Genomic DNA, 12580 nt, shown 5'->3' with positions numbered 1-12580 from the left:
AGAAAAAATACTAATAGATTGGCTACACCTGCAGTGCAGATTTTTAACAGTGGGCTTGTTTTATAGGATATTGGGTGAGATGATTTTCACCTTGTCTTAGTTATTTAGTGCTGCTATAATAGAAATAACACAAGCGGATGGCTTTGACAAACAGAATTTATTTTCTCACAGGTTAGGAAACTTGAAGTCCAAATTCAGAGCACCAGCTCCAGGGGAAGGCTTTCTCAGTCTGTCAGCTCTGGAGGAAGGTCCCTTGTCTCTTCAGCTTCTGCTTCCTGGTTCCTCGGAGATCTCCACGTGTCTTGGCATCTCACCCCTTCTCCTCTGCTGGCTTGTTTAATCTCTTTTACATCTCAAAGAGATTGACTCGAGATACACCCTACACTAATCCTGCCGCTTTGACAAAACAAAGACAACTGCATTCCCAAATGGGATTATAACCATAGGCATGGAGGTTAGGACTTATAACACATATTTTTGAGGGACATAATTCAATCCATAACATACCTCATTATACTGATCCCATAACTAGAATTTACTTTGAAAATTCACTTTATTTACTCATTCGCTTTCTCTTTGGCATATGAAACATTTATTCATTTGGCTTCCTAAGAGGAAGTTAAAAATTATTCTGAGAATATGCGCTTGACTCCCAAAGTCATCTACTTAGCAATTAACAAATATAAAGAGCTAGGGGTGTTGAGGGAAACTATGGGAGGAATGAACAGAAGAAGGGGGGTTTCACAAACAAATTCACCACAACTTTCAGGATAGATTAAAATTTGAGATCTAGTTCTAATATTTTCATTCAAAATTTAAACTTTTTAAAGAATATAAAATATTTATATTAGGGCTAGAAGTTAGGGGTTGTGCACTGAGAGGGTGAAGAGGACAGGAGCAGTTGGCAGCGATAAATGTTTAAGGCTCAGACCAACAGTGGCCGTTCCATGTTCCTGAAATAAATTGCAAACCAAACCGGATTCTTGAGCAGGTACTTTGAGCCAAGTAAAGTATGAAAGCGTACTCCATGTCCTAAACCTCATGTGTACCTCTGATGAAGCCAGGACACAGTGCTTTTCCCAAAATGATCTTCAGATTCACACAGCAACACATGCACCCTTCTGTCAGCAATGGAGCCATGAAAATAGCACTGGCCTTTATGTCCCCTGCCCCATGTCCTCAAAAAAGTCTAAGTGGAACTGAAGGTAAACAAGTACCATGCCAAAAAAGATTAAGTAACAGGGTTTTGACACATTTTTATGACTTTCCATATTTTGTGGGTTTTTAATAGAGGAATCTATACTTGTTCATAAAAATTATTTATTGTTTTACAGCAATAAAAGATATATTTAAAAACACGGTTCATTTAATAGAATATTTGCAATCTTTAACATATGTAATGACATTGACATTTGATATTCTGTCACGTAAAACAGAACTGTTACAAACCAGTGAAAACTGTAAAAGTAGTAAAAAATAATAATAAGGTAAAATCATAGCTTATACAGATATAAAATAAATATATCAAAGATTTTATTTAACTCAATTATTAAATGAAGAACCAGGTAGATGTTACAACCTGTTCAAAGGAGAAATTAAAGAACTGTTGATTTACACATAATAAATGAATGTTGAAATAACTTTTTCAAATGGAAACAAAACTGGTATTTACTTGGGGGGTGGGGGTGTAGAGGGGGGCAAGAGGGTTGACTCCGAACCAGACAGAAATTATTTGCAAGTCTACATGGAAGAATTATTTGCATTGCTGTCGGTTACTTAAAAATTGCAGAGCTAAAACACAGCCTAGTCAAAAGATATGAATAGACACTTCACTAAAGATGACATTCAGGTAGCTAACAGGTATATGAGGAAATGTTCACGATCATTAGCCATTAGAGAAATGCAGATCAAAACTACAATGAGATTTCATCTCACTCCAACAAAGCTGGCATTAATCCAAAAACACAAAATAATAAATGTTGGAGAGGCTGTGGAGAGACTGGAACACTTCTACACTGCGGGTGGGAATGTCAAATGGTACAACCACTTTGGAAATTGATTTGGCACTTCTTTAAAAAGCTAGAAATAGAACTACCGTACAATCCAGCAACCCCGCTCCTTGGAATATATCCTAGAGAAATAAGAGCCTTTACACTAACAGACGTACGCACACCCATGTTTATTGCGGCACTGTTTACAATAGCAAAAAGATGGAAGCAACGAAGGTGCCCATCAACGGATGAATGGATAAATAAATTGTGGTATATTCACACAATGGAATACTACACATCGATAAAGAACAGTGAGGAATCTGTGAAACATTTCATAACATGGAGGAACCTGGAAGGCATTACGCTGAGTGAAATCAGTTGCAAAAGGACAAATATTGTATAAGAACACTATTATAAGAACTTGAGAAATAGTTTAAACTGAGAAGAAAACATTCTTTTGTGGTTACAAGAGTAGGGGCGGTGGAAGAGGGGCATTCACTAATTAGATAGTAGATAAGAACTACTTTAGGTGAAGGGAAAGACAGCACACAATACAGGGGAGGTCAGCACAATTGGACTAAACCAAAAGCAAAGAAGTTTCCTGAATAAACTGAATGCTTTGAAGGCCAGCGTAGCAGGGGCAGGGGTCTGTGGACCATGGTTTCAGGGGACATCTAAGTCAACTGGCATAATAAAATCTATTAACAAAACATTCTGCATCCCACTTTGAAGAGTGGCATCTGGGGCCTTAAACGCTAGCGAGCAGCCATCTAAGATGCATCAGTTGGTCTCAACCCACCTGGTTCAAAGGAAAATGAAGAACACCAAGGACACAAGACGATTATGAGCCCAAGAGACAGAAAGGGCCACATGAACCAGAGACTACATCATCCTGAGACCAGAAGAACTAGATGGTGCCTGGCTACAACCGATGACTGCCCTGACAGGGAACACAAAGAGAACCCCCGAGGAGTAGGAGAGCAGTGGAATGCAGACCCCAAATTCTCATAAGAGCAGACTTAATGGTCTGACTGAGACTAGAAGGACCCCGGTAGTCATGGCCCCCAGACCTCCTGTTGGCCCAGGACAGGAACCATCCCCGAAGCCAACTCTTCAGACACGGATTGGTCTGGACAATGGGTTGGAGAGGGATGCTGGTGAGGAATGAGCTTCTTGGATCAGGTGGACACTTGTGACTATGTTGGCATCTCCTGCCTGGAGGGGAGATGAGAGTGTGGAGGGGGCTAGAAGCAGGTGAAACGGACACGAAAAGAGAGAGTGGAGGGAGAGAGCGGGCTGTCTCATTAGGGGGAGAGTAACTGGGAGTGTGTAGCAAGGTATATACGGGTTTTTGTGTGAGAGACTGACTTGATTTGTAAACTTTCACTTAAAGCACAATAAAAATCATTAAAAAAAAAGCCTAGTCAAGACAAAGGTACATATCCCTACGGCTATGTTTCTCTCTCTCTCTCTTTTTGTTTTTTCATTATTAACTACCTTAAGGAAAATTTTTAGACATTTTTATCTGATTTTGCCTTGCCCCAAATTAAATAGTAAGAAGTAAGATTTTGTTGGTTAGATTTGAGCTTTGGAAGGCCACAAACTATTGTGATAGCTAAGATTCTTTTCATTTCCTCAAAAGCCCATTTTTGCCTCCTTGGGGACAATTAAAAATCTATGTCCTGTAGAGTCAGACAATCCCCAGGAGGCTCCCACATTCCACTGAAAGGACATCTGGTAATTTCTTTAACATATTTCAAAGTCTTATATTTCCTCTTACAATACAATGCTGTCATTTTTTAAAACCAAGGATTTAAAAAAAATTTAACCCCTCGAAGGGGCTGAAAGGATAGTTTATACCAAGGGTTAGCGAACTACAGCCCACAGACCAAATCCAACATGCTGCCTATTCTTGAAAATAAAGTTTTATTGGAACCCAGCCACACAGATTGTTTACATATTGGTTCATACTGTCTATGGCTGTTTTCACACAACAGCAGAGCTGATTGGTAGCAACAGAGACCTCCTAACCTCCAAAGCCTCAAATATTTACAATTTGGCTGTTTACAGGGAAAGTTTGCCAACCTCTGATTGATACTAAAACATTGATAGTAACTGCCTCTGGTTAATAGAATAATGAATTTTTTAAAATTACTTTTCTATATTTTCTATAAATATATTTTACTTACTGAGGAGACAAAATTTTTTAAAATATATTAAGCATCAATTGTATACAAAGTTCTTGAAGGATAGAAGTATAAGATATGGTTCCTGCCTTAGAAACTCTGATGGTGTAGTGGTTAAGAGCTATGGCTGCTAACCAAAAAAGGTCAGCAGTTTGAAACCACCAAGGCACTCCTTGGAAACCATATGTGGCAGTTCTACTCTGTCCTATAGGGTCACTATGAGTCAGAATTGACTTGATAGCTGTGGGTTCACAAAAGCTTCTAACGTAATATTGCTTGAATTAATTGATGTATTTGCTGTAGGAGGTTCATTGCATACATTTACTCAAGCAAGCTGAAAATAGGAAAAGCATATACGGACAGCTAGAGAGAACAAAATAGTTTTCTTACACATGAGCTGGGTCTGTGTCGATTTCTAGATTAAATTTCAGCCTTCTAAGCCTTAAATATGAAAGGAAAAGGTGATTTAATGGTTCATTAGGACTGAACTATTTACTTCAAATTATTACAAAAATGATAAGAAAAAACTATGGTTGCTATTGACCTCTAGAGAACATTCTATTATCTCTCTATTAAGGTTTTATAAATACTGAGGTCATGAAATTCAAAGATATCCTGGAAGGAACTGTGAGATGCCTTGTAGATATACAGTATTTCAGGACTTAAATTGCCCTGAGTCACGTAAATCTCTAATCCTTTCCTGTCCAAGTTTCAAAATATTGTAACTTAAGAGAGCAGCTCAATTTAATATGTGGCATTTCATTCAGTTTATTCTCGCCAGATCCTGGAAACTTACTTTCCCATAGATCTTATGCTCAAAGGGTATCTTTAATCTCTGAATGATAATATTTTATGTCCCCTAGAAGCTGTTCTTTGTAACATAGGATTCTTGGATGCCTAAAACCATCAAGACTCAGAAAAACAATTTTTCTCATTGTTCAATTCTAGGAATTTAAAATCAGGTGCCTTCAAATCCAGGATGTTTACAGAATGAAAATTGTACCTATTTATAAGATAAATAGATAAATAAATTAACTAATGGGTACTTTGAAGATCAACAAAAAAAAAAATTTTTTTTTTGTTCAAAATTCTCCAGGAAACAACTATAAGACTGATAACATTAAATTAAAATCAATTCAACAATCATTTGAGGACCTAACATAGCCATTCTCAACTATATTGTCATGGTGCACAAATGTATTCAAATCAATTGTGAGGTGTATCTCCAGTAATCTGTCACTAAAGGTTAAAGTACTGAAGTTTGCAAATTATTTACTTTTTTTAGAAATTAAAACTGATTCAGGATTATCTCTATAATAACCATTTGCACTCACTTGTCTTTTCATATATGTTGAATAACAGAGAAATAAGACATTAATGCCAATGATATGGGCACTTCGGTCAGAAGCATCTGGCACGTGAACAATATCTGTTATTTGTACCAAAGAATTCAAACCTGTAGCCAAAAGGAATTAGTGAGGTAATAGAAAAGGGGAAGGAGGAGGAGGGGAAGAGGAGAGAAGAGAGGGAAAAGAAGAACAATGACCACTTGAGGAATGGGCAAAGAAGGAGGAGAGCCCAAAGGAGACAGAGAAGGAACAAATGGAAACCAGGAGAGAGTGGCATAGTGGGGACTAAGGGAGCAAAGTCTCAAAAAGGAGGACATGGAGTGCAGTGTCAACTGCTGCTGAGAAATTAACGTTGCTGACATGAGACAATCAGAAGCCCCTGGCAGCCTTAATAAGGGACAGAAGTCTAGAATTAAAGCCTGACTTGAAGAGTTAAAGGAGAGGAAATAGAAGCAGCAACTGTACACTGTTTGTCAAAGTTTAGTCTTGCTGGTTCTTGAGGAAAATAGGACAGTACAATAATTAGAAAGAGCAGGCATTTTTAGGAATTTTTAGGAATTGGAGAGACCTGAACATGTCTATGGGCCTTGAATAATAAAGAGGGATAGGTTGAAAATATCAGATAGACGGAAGAATTGATGGAGCAAGTTTCTATTCCCAGAAAAGGCAGAAGGGGATAGGATTATGAACAAGGACAGGTCTTGAAAAGGAAAAGGCACACCTCTTCCTTGGAAACCGGAGGACAGGAGGTATGGGTGTGTACATTCAGAGGTCAACTTGTCAGGGAGAGAAAGCCAAAGTGTTTACACCCTAGAGACCTGCTTTTCTCATTGCAGGAGAGCCATGATCATCAATTGAGAGGGATGCGGGCAGAGCAGGGACATGGATGGATCTTGCAGAGGCAGGGAGAGGAGGATGGACAGAAAATGACTGCTCCAGGGGGCACCTCAGAATTCCCACCTAAGGAGAAAGGGCCAGAAAGAAAAGAGAAAAGGACCACAGGCACAATCTTAGGGAATGTATACATTTTCTGGAAGAAAGGAAGCAAGAGCCAGCAAAGACATCTGAAAGAAAATGGTCATAGAAGTGGGAAGAAAACTGCATTGTCATAGAAGGCATGGTAAGAAACAGTTTTAAACAGAATGACTAGGTGGGGAAAAGGTGGTGCTGATCAACAGAACCCAAAATATAAAGATCTTTGGATGATAAAGATGGAGAGAAATCCACTAGATTTGGTAACAAGGAAATCATTAGTAATCAGGAGAATCTTTCTATAAAAGAGGTAAAGATAAAACCAGATTTCGTGGAGCGGTAATAAGGAGTTTAAGACAGTAGACAGTTATAGGAACAGTCCACCTTTTTAAGAACTTTAGAAGTGAATAAAGCAGAAGACAGGGGTTTGAGGAGATTATAGTATTGTGATATTTTTCATATAAGAGAAATCTGAACGTGCTTATGTTTATGTTTGGGTATGTGCACGTGTGTGTTTCGGAGGGAGGAGGGTGCCGCTATAATTCAGCAACTCAGCTACCTCACAGGATTACTGTAGGAATTAAATGAAAATACATTATGAACTGAAAAGTACCGTAAAAATATTAGCTATCTTTGTGTTCATTATACACAAATTCTCATTTACTGACTGTGAGAAACACTATCCTGCTTCCTGCCATTCAAAATTCCATTTACTGTTTTAGATGAACACAGTTGTGAGTCAATAAACTCTATCTTCAGGCTTCTCTCCTTGTAGCCACTAAAATTCTTAACAGCTCTGAAAGATGCAAACCCCAGACAAATTGAAATCGTAGTTGCCACCTGGGAAGGTGAACATAGAAAAATGGAAAAATTATGTTAAGCTGATTTCTGTGGTTGGTAAACTTCCTCAAACACCTGCAGGTTATGGGGACAAAATGCTGACTTTGGGGATTAGCTTAATTTTTCTTTCTGCCTTTGGGATCTGTTGTTAATTTAGTGAAACATATTCCTGCCAGGCAAAACCCAGGTAAGGCTTAGGTCAAGTTATAAACCCAAGCCTTTTATCACACTCTGACAGCTGGAAAACTATGTCTGGAAAATGCCATTATCAGAAAAAAAAAAAAAAATGTATATTCTGCTTTGGGCTCTTTGGCTTGAGGTTTTCCTTCCTATTTTAAAAGCCACTAAGGAACTAAAAAGTTTGCAGCTAACAGCTAGTAAAGTAATTAAATTGTATTTGGGCCAAAATAAACAGAATCCATTCATTAGTATGATTGTATTACACCCCAAGATTTTGTCTAAACTCCTTGTAAGAATAGATTCTCAGACTATCAACCCTTTATATGAAATCAGTGGGCCTTTGGAACAGATCGATCTTCCTACTTTGGTATCATTTTAGGTTTTTGGAAGCAAGTAGTTTACCCTATCTGGACCTCAATTTCTTCCTGTATGAAATGGAGACCGTAAGAGTTCTCACGAAATTGAGCATCCACACCCTCATTGGGCACAGTACCTATTGGACATATCATCCTTGTCTTCACAGAGCTTAAGACATTCAAAAAGCAGTATTACTAAAATAGCATTTCCATCTCATAAAGACTGAAAAACTTGGGCACTCAGAGATTAGCTATGGGTTTGAAACAGAGAGAATCTGTGGAAGACCTGGAATAAGGAGGCAGGTATGAAAAGGTGAGAAGGGATTCACAACAGATTCTTAATATTGGCCACTTCGGAAGAAGGTAGGGACAAGATGGAAGATGGAAACTAGAAGAGCTCGAATGTCTTTTTAATGGATATGTGATCACATGCATGTGCTGACTCAGCATGTGTTGGTGTTTTGTAAATTTTGAAAAGGGATCTTGTAAATATTTAAAAAGCAGTTTAAAGAATCCGTGTCTGTTTATTTTATACTAATTAATATATAAATTGTTCAATCTGCCTTTTAAGAATCAAAAATAAAGATAGCTTTATTTAAATCCACATTTGTTTAAGGGGGGCAGCTTCAAGCAGGAAGCTTTATACAAAACTATCAAATGTAACACTTGGCAATCACATATTTCCTCATATCTAGTGCATTTCCTGGGCTGTCTCCAGAAAATTTTGAGAAGATGCTTAGTAAGGAACAAGAATATTTCTTTATGCCAGTCTTACATAAGAATCACATTGCCAGCAAGCCTTCCAAGCCAACCTTGTCATATGCTGCTATCTGCTAAAGACAGGAACAGTGCAGGAAATTGCTGGAAGAGGAATGAGTCACGGGCAATACCTGCCACATGCATTATCCACAAGGTAAGTGCATGTCATAAGACAAGGCCACAGATTCCCAAAATAGTCTGAACCTGTCACTTAGTACCCAAAATAATTTCTCAAGAAATAGCTCTTTCTGAAGGGACAAATTACCCCATCAGCATAAAATGACATTGTCATGAGAGTGTTGGATAATGTCTTTAAAAAAAAAAAAGAAAGAAAAATTCCTGGTTATCACCCTGACTTGAAAATTAGAAATTAAAATTACAGCAGCCAAAAGGAGTCAAAAATTATTTTCTAAAATTTTTCCTCAGTTCCAGTCTATTTGAAATACTTCCCATAGAAAAGTCACAGTAGAGGTTGGTCAGAGAATCCATCTGAAACAACTGCCAGGTAAACTGAAAAGTGAGTGCCTTATAAAGACCAGAAAGACTGGGGCTTCCCCTGGGGAGAAGCCAGAAGAGGCCCCAAGGTCCAGGTTCTCCTGCATATGTCTGTCAGAGAGACATGTCCTGTCACAGAGCACATGCAAGAGATGACTGAATACAAAATGGGGAAGACCTCAAATGTCTAGCCAACATAGGTCAAGACCAACTAAAGCTGAAGTCTGCCAGTTCTCCCAGAAGCTACCTGGCCATTCATTATCAGTGTAATCTGAGAGCTTGTGGCACAATGTGAGGAAAACAGAGAATGTTCAATCATAGAAATCACCAAACCCACTCACCCTTCTTTATGAATAATTAACTTGGTCTTTCCAAAGCAACAATTTGCAATGAACTACAGCATCGAACCACCACTCACCTATCAGTTTTTTGTACTGTGGTGGCTTGTGTGTTGCTATGATTCTGGAAGCTATGCCACTAGTATTTTAAATATCTGCAGGGTCACCAAAGGTGGACAGATTGCTGTGAAGCTTCCAGACTAAGACAGATAGACTGGGAAGAAAGGCCTGGCTATGTACTTCTAAAAATTAGCTAATGAAAATCTAGTGCTAGAAGATGAGCCCCTAGGTCAGAAGGCACACAAAATACACACGCAACAATGGACTCAAGCATGCCAATGATTCTGAAGCTGGCACAGGACGGGTTAACATTCGTTCTGTTGTACGTGGGGTTGCCATGAGTCGGAGCTGAACGCACGGCAACTAACAACAACCGCAGTGTTGAGATCCAGGGTAAAAGCAGTTGGGAGTAATGAGGCAAAGAAAACTGCTATTGGTAAAAAGTACTAAGCAGTGAGGATGATTTGGTCTTCGGTGTGAGCTGGAATCAACTTGACGGCAACAGGTTTGGTTTTTGGTTTATATGCTAGGGCAGATTAAAGGCTGTGCTCATAATCACCTCACTCAAACTCACATTTTTCCAGCGCAAGAGAAAGGAGCGAAGATACAGCTAGAGGTGCTGAGAATTGTCCATAACCTACACCCCATCAGACCTCTGCCTCCAAGGAAGTATGTCGAGTATGCAAATGTCATCCAAATGTGTATCCCACTACAAAAAGTTTAAAATCTCCTTTCTAAAGAGCTACACTTTGCTGCCAGACAAAGGTTCTGTGATACACCCATGCACTTCCCAGTATCTAAACACAGAATTGCTTTACAGAGATTCAAGAGGATATTTGAACTCCCATCTGTAAACCTGTCAATATTTATTGTTTTTCCTTTGTTTAGATACAGCAATCCTCAAGCTTACTCTAAAAAGTACAGAAATGGGAAGTACCAGAAAGGATTTGAGAGACATATGCAAATGGCATAATAGAGCACAACTTAAACCAGATGGCTTAAGCAGAACGGGTTGCAATGGAGAACAAAGAAAACTTGCAAGAGGCAAATCAAAGGAAAATCTGTCCCATGCTCTACTGAAGACCTTGCAGGCAACTTATTTGGTCAGCCCTGCTCAGACACAGAATGATCATCCTCTGGTCCTCTACCTTCCAACAGGCAGAAAGGAAAGAGAACGCATGAGCAAGCATTGGAGGTCTACTGTATACCAGGAAACACAGTAGATGCAGAAGAAAGATCTCATTTCATCTTCACAATCTCAAGCATTAGATATTACTATCCTCGTTTTACAGATGAGGAAATTGAGAACCGGGTATCTAAGTCCATTGCCCATTGTCACACTGCCAGTCCCTGATGGCGCTATGATGAAACTCAGGACTCTCTGGCCCAAGGCTGCTCTTTCCAAGAAGGAAAGTGCAAAAGAAGGTCAAGGTCCTAGTTTCAGGTTGTTTCTTAGAAACAGAAAATTCATGTGCTTTTGGATATAAAAATTTTCTTAAGGAGAGTAAAAAAATAGGAGAGAGAAAAATAATAGGGTTTTGGTGCTTCCTTTGATTAATATTTGGAAGCTCTGTAGAGGGAGAGGCAGTGTAAGGGAATGAAGAAAACTATTTGCGGATTAGTTTAATGGGATGGGAGACTGAAAAACCATGTGGGGTTTTCCTGGCATTTAAGACTAGACATTTTTAAAGTAACAGAACATAGCTATGTAAGAGACTTACTCTTTATTTTAACATGTCATTTTGTTCATCTTAGGATCAGGGCTTCTTGTTGTTCTTAGCTGCCATCAGTTTGGCCCCAATAATGGAGACTCCATATACAATGGAACGAAACACTGCCTAGTCCTGTGCCACCCCCATGATTGATGGGATCACATCATTGTGATCCACAGGGTTTTCATTGGCTGATTTTCAGAAGGAGATCACCAGCACTTTCTCCCTTGTCCTCCTTAGTCTGAAAGCTCGATGAAACCTGTTTAGCATCATGGCAATAAGCAAGCCTCCACTGACAGATTGGTGATGTCTACGCATGAGGAGCATTGGCTGGGAATCGAACTCAGGTCTCCTGTATAGAAGGCAAGGATTCTATTACTAAACCACCACTTCCCCCTCTAAAATACACCCACTCCTCATTTATTGACATGGTTAGTTTCCAAAGACCAGATCTGTAGGGTTTCCCAGATTGTAATCTTTATGGGAGCAGATCGCCATGTCATTTCTCTCACCTACTGGCTGGTGGTTTTGAACCGCTGACCTTTTGCTTAGCAGTTGAGCACTGAGCCATTGCACCTAGGGCATTCACTCTGAGTTCTAGGGCCAGTTCCAACTCTGCTTCTTTAAGGCTGTGTGACTTTAAGAAAAATTAATTTAACTCTCTCTGCCTTAGTTTTATCATCTATAAGAGGAGGATAATAATAGTAACTATTTCACAGGACTGACAGAGTAGAATTGCTCCAGAGGGTTTCCAAGGAACAGCTGGTAGATTTGAACTGCCAGCCTTTTGGTTAGCAGCCGTAGCACTTAACCACTACACCACCAGGGTTTCCCTTATTGAGTATGCACTCAATAAATATTACCTATGATAGGTCTGTTGGTGAAGATCAAATGAAACATCTACAATCTTTGAGAGATATAAAAATTGGTATTAGTATGTCAGTAATAAAATGGACAATGTATCTTCTTTAAATTGATTTATTTTGCACTTGACAAAGATGCATGGGTTTCTTCTGACATCTTCACTTGAGTGTAAACTCATCTATAAAAGGTAGTTACTCATTGCTATTTAAAATTCATATAACAACATTTTTTTTTAATATTTTTAACTCATGCAACACTAAGGTTAACCAAGATTTGTATGGACTCATTCTTTTGGAATCTTGGAGTTTTTTTCTAAATGTTCTCTGAATTCATCACATTAGAGTAAAAAATCACATTAGCTGATAATAAGAGTCCTGGGTTAGGATTCTAGCTAATTGGCTCTAGGCAAGTCCCTCAGCCTCTCAAAGCCTCTGTCTCTTTATACATAAATTACCAGGTAGGAGCAGATAATTTCTAA

General features: G+C 38.8%; 1 long non-coding RNA gene across 1 annotated transcript in view; it reads left to right on the top strand.

Moving 5' to 3' along the window:
- LOC126066888 (uncharacterized) overlaps window positions 1-480 on the top strand; it is a 30240-nt gene extending 29760 nt beyond the window's left edge. Inside the window, exon 3 of the long non-coding RNA XR_007515282.1 lies at window positions 172-480. This is a non-coding gene — a long non-coding RNA (uncharacterized LOC126066888). The remainder of the gene's footprint in view (window positions 1-171) is intronic.
- Window positions 481-12580: the final 12100 nt, after the last annotated feature.

This window comes from Elephas maximus, chromosome 24, assembly GCF_024166365.1.
Source record: "Elephas maximus indicus isolate mEleMax1 chromosome 24, mEleMax1 primary haplotype, whole genome shotgun sequence".
NCBI lineage: Eukaryota > Metazoa > Chordata > Mammalia > Proboscidea > Elephantidae > Elephas > Elephas maximus.
The sequence above is the reverse complement of the archived record's forward strand: the minus strand, read 5'-3'. Positions and strand labels throughout refer to the sequence as shown.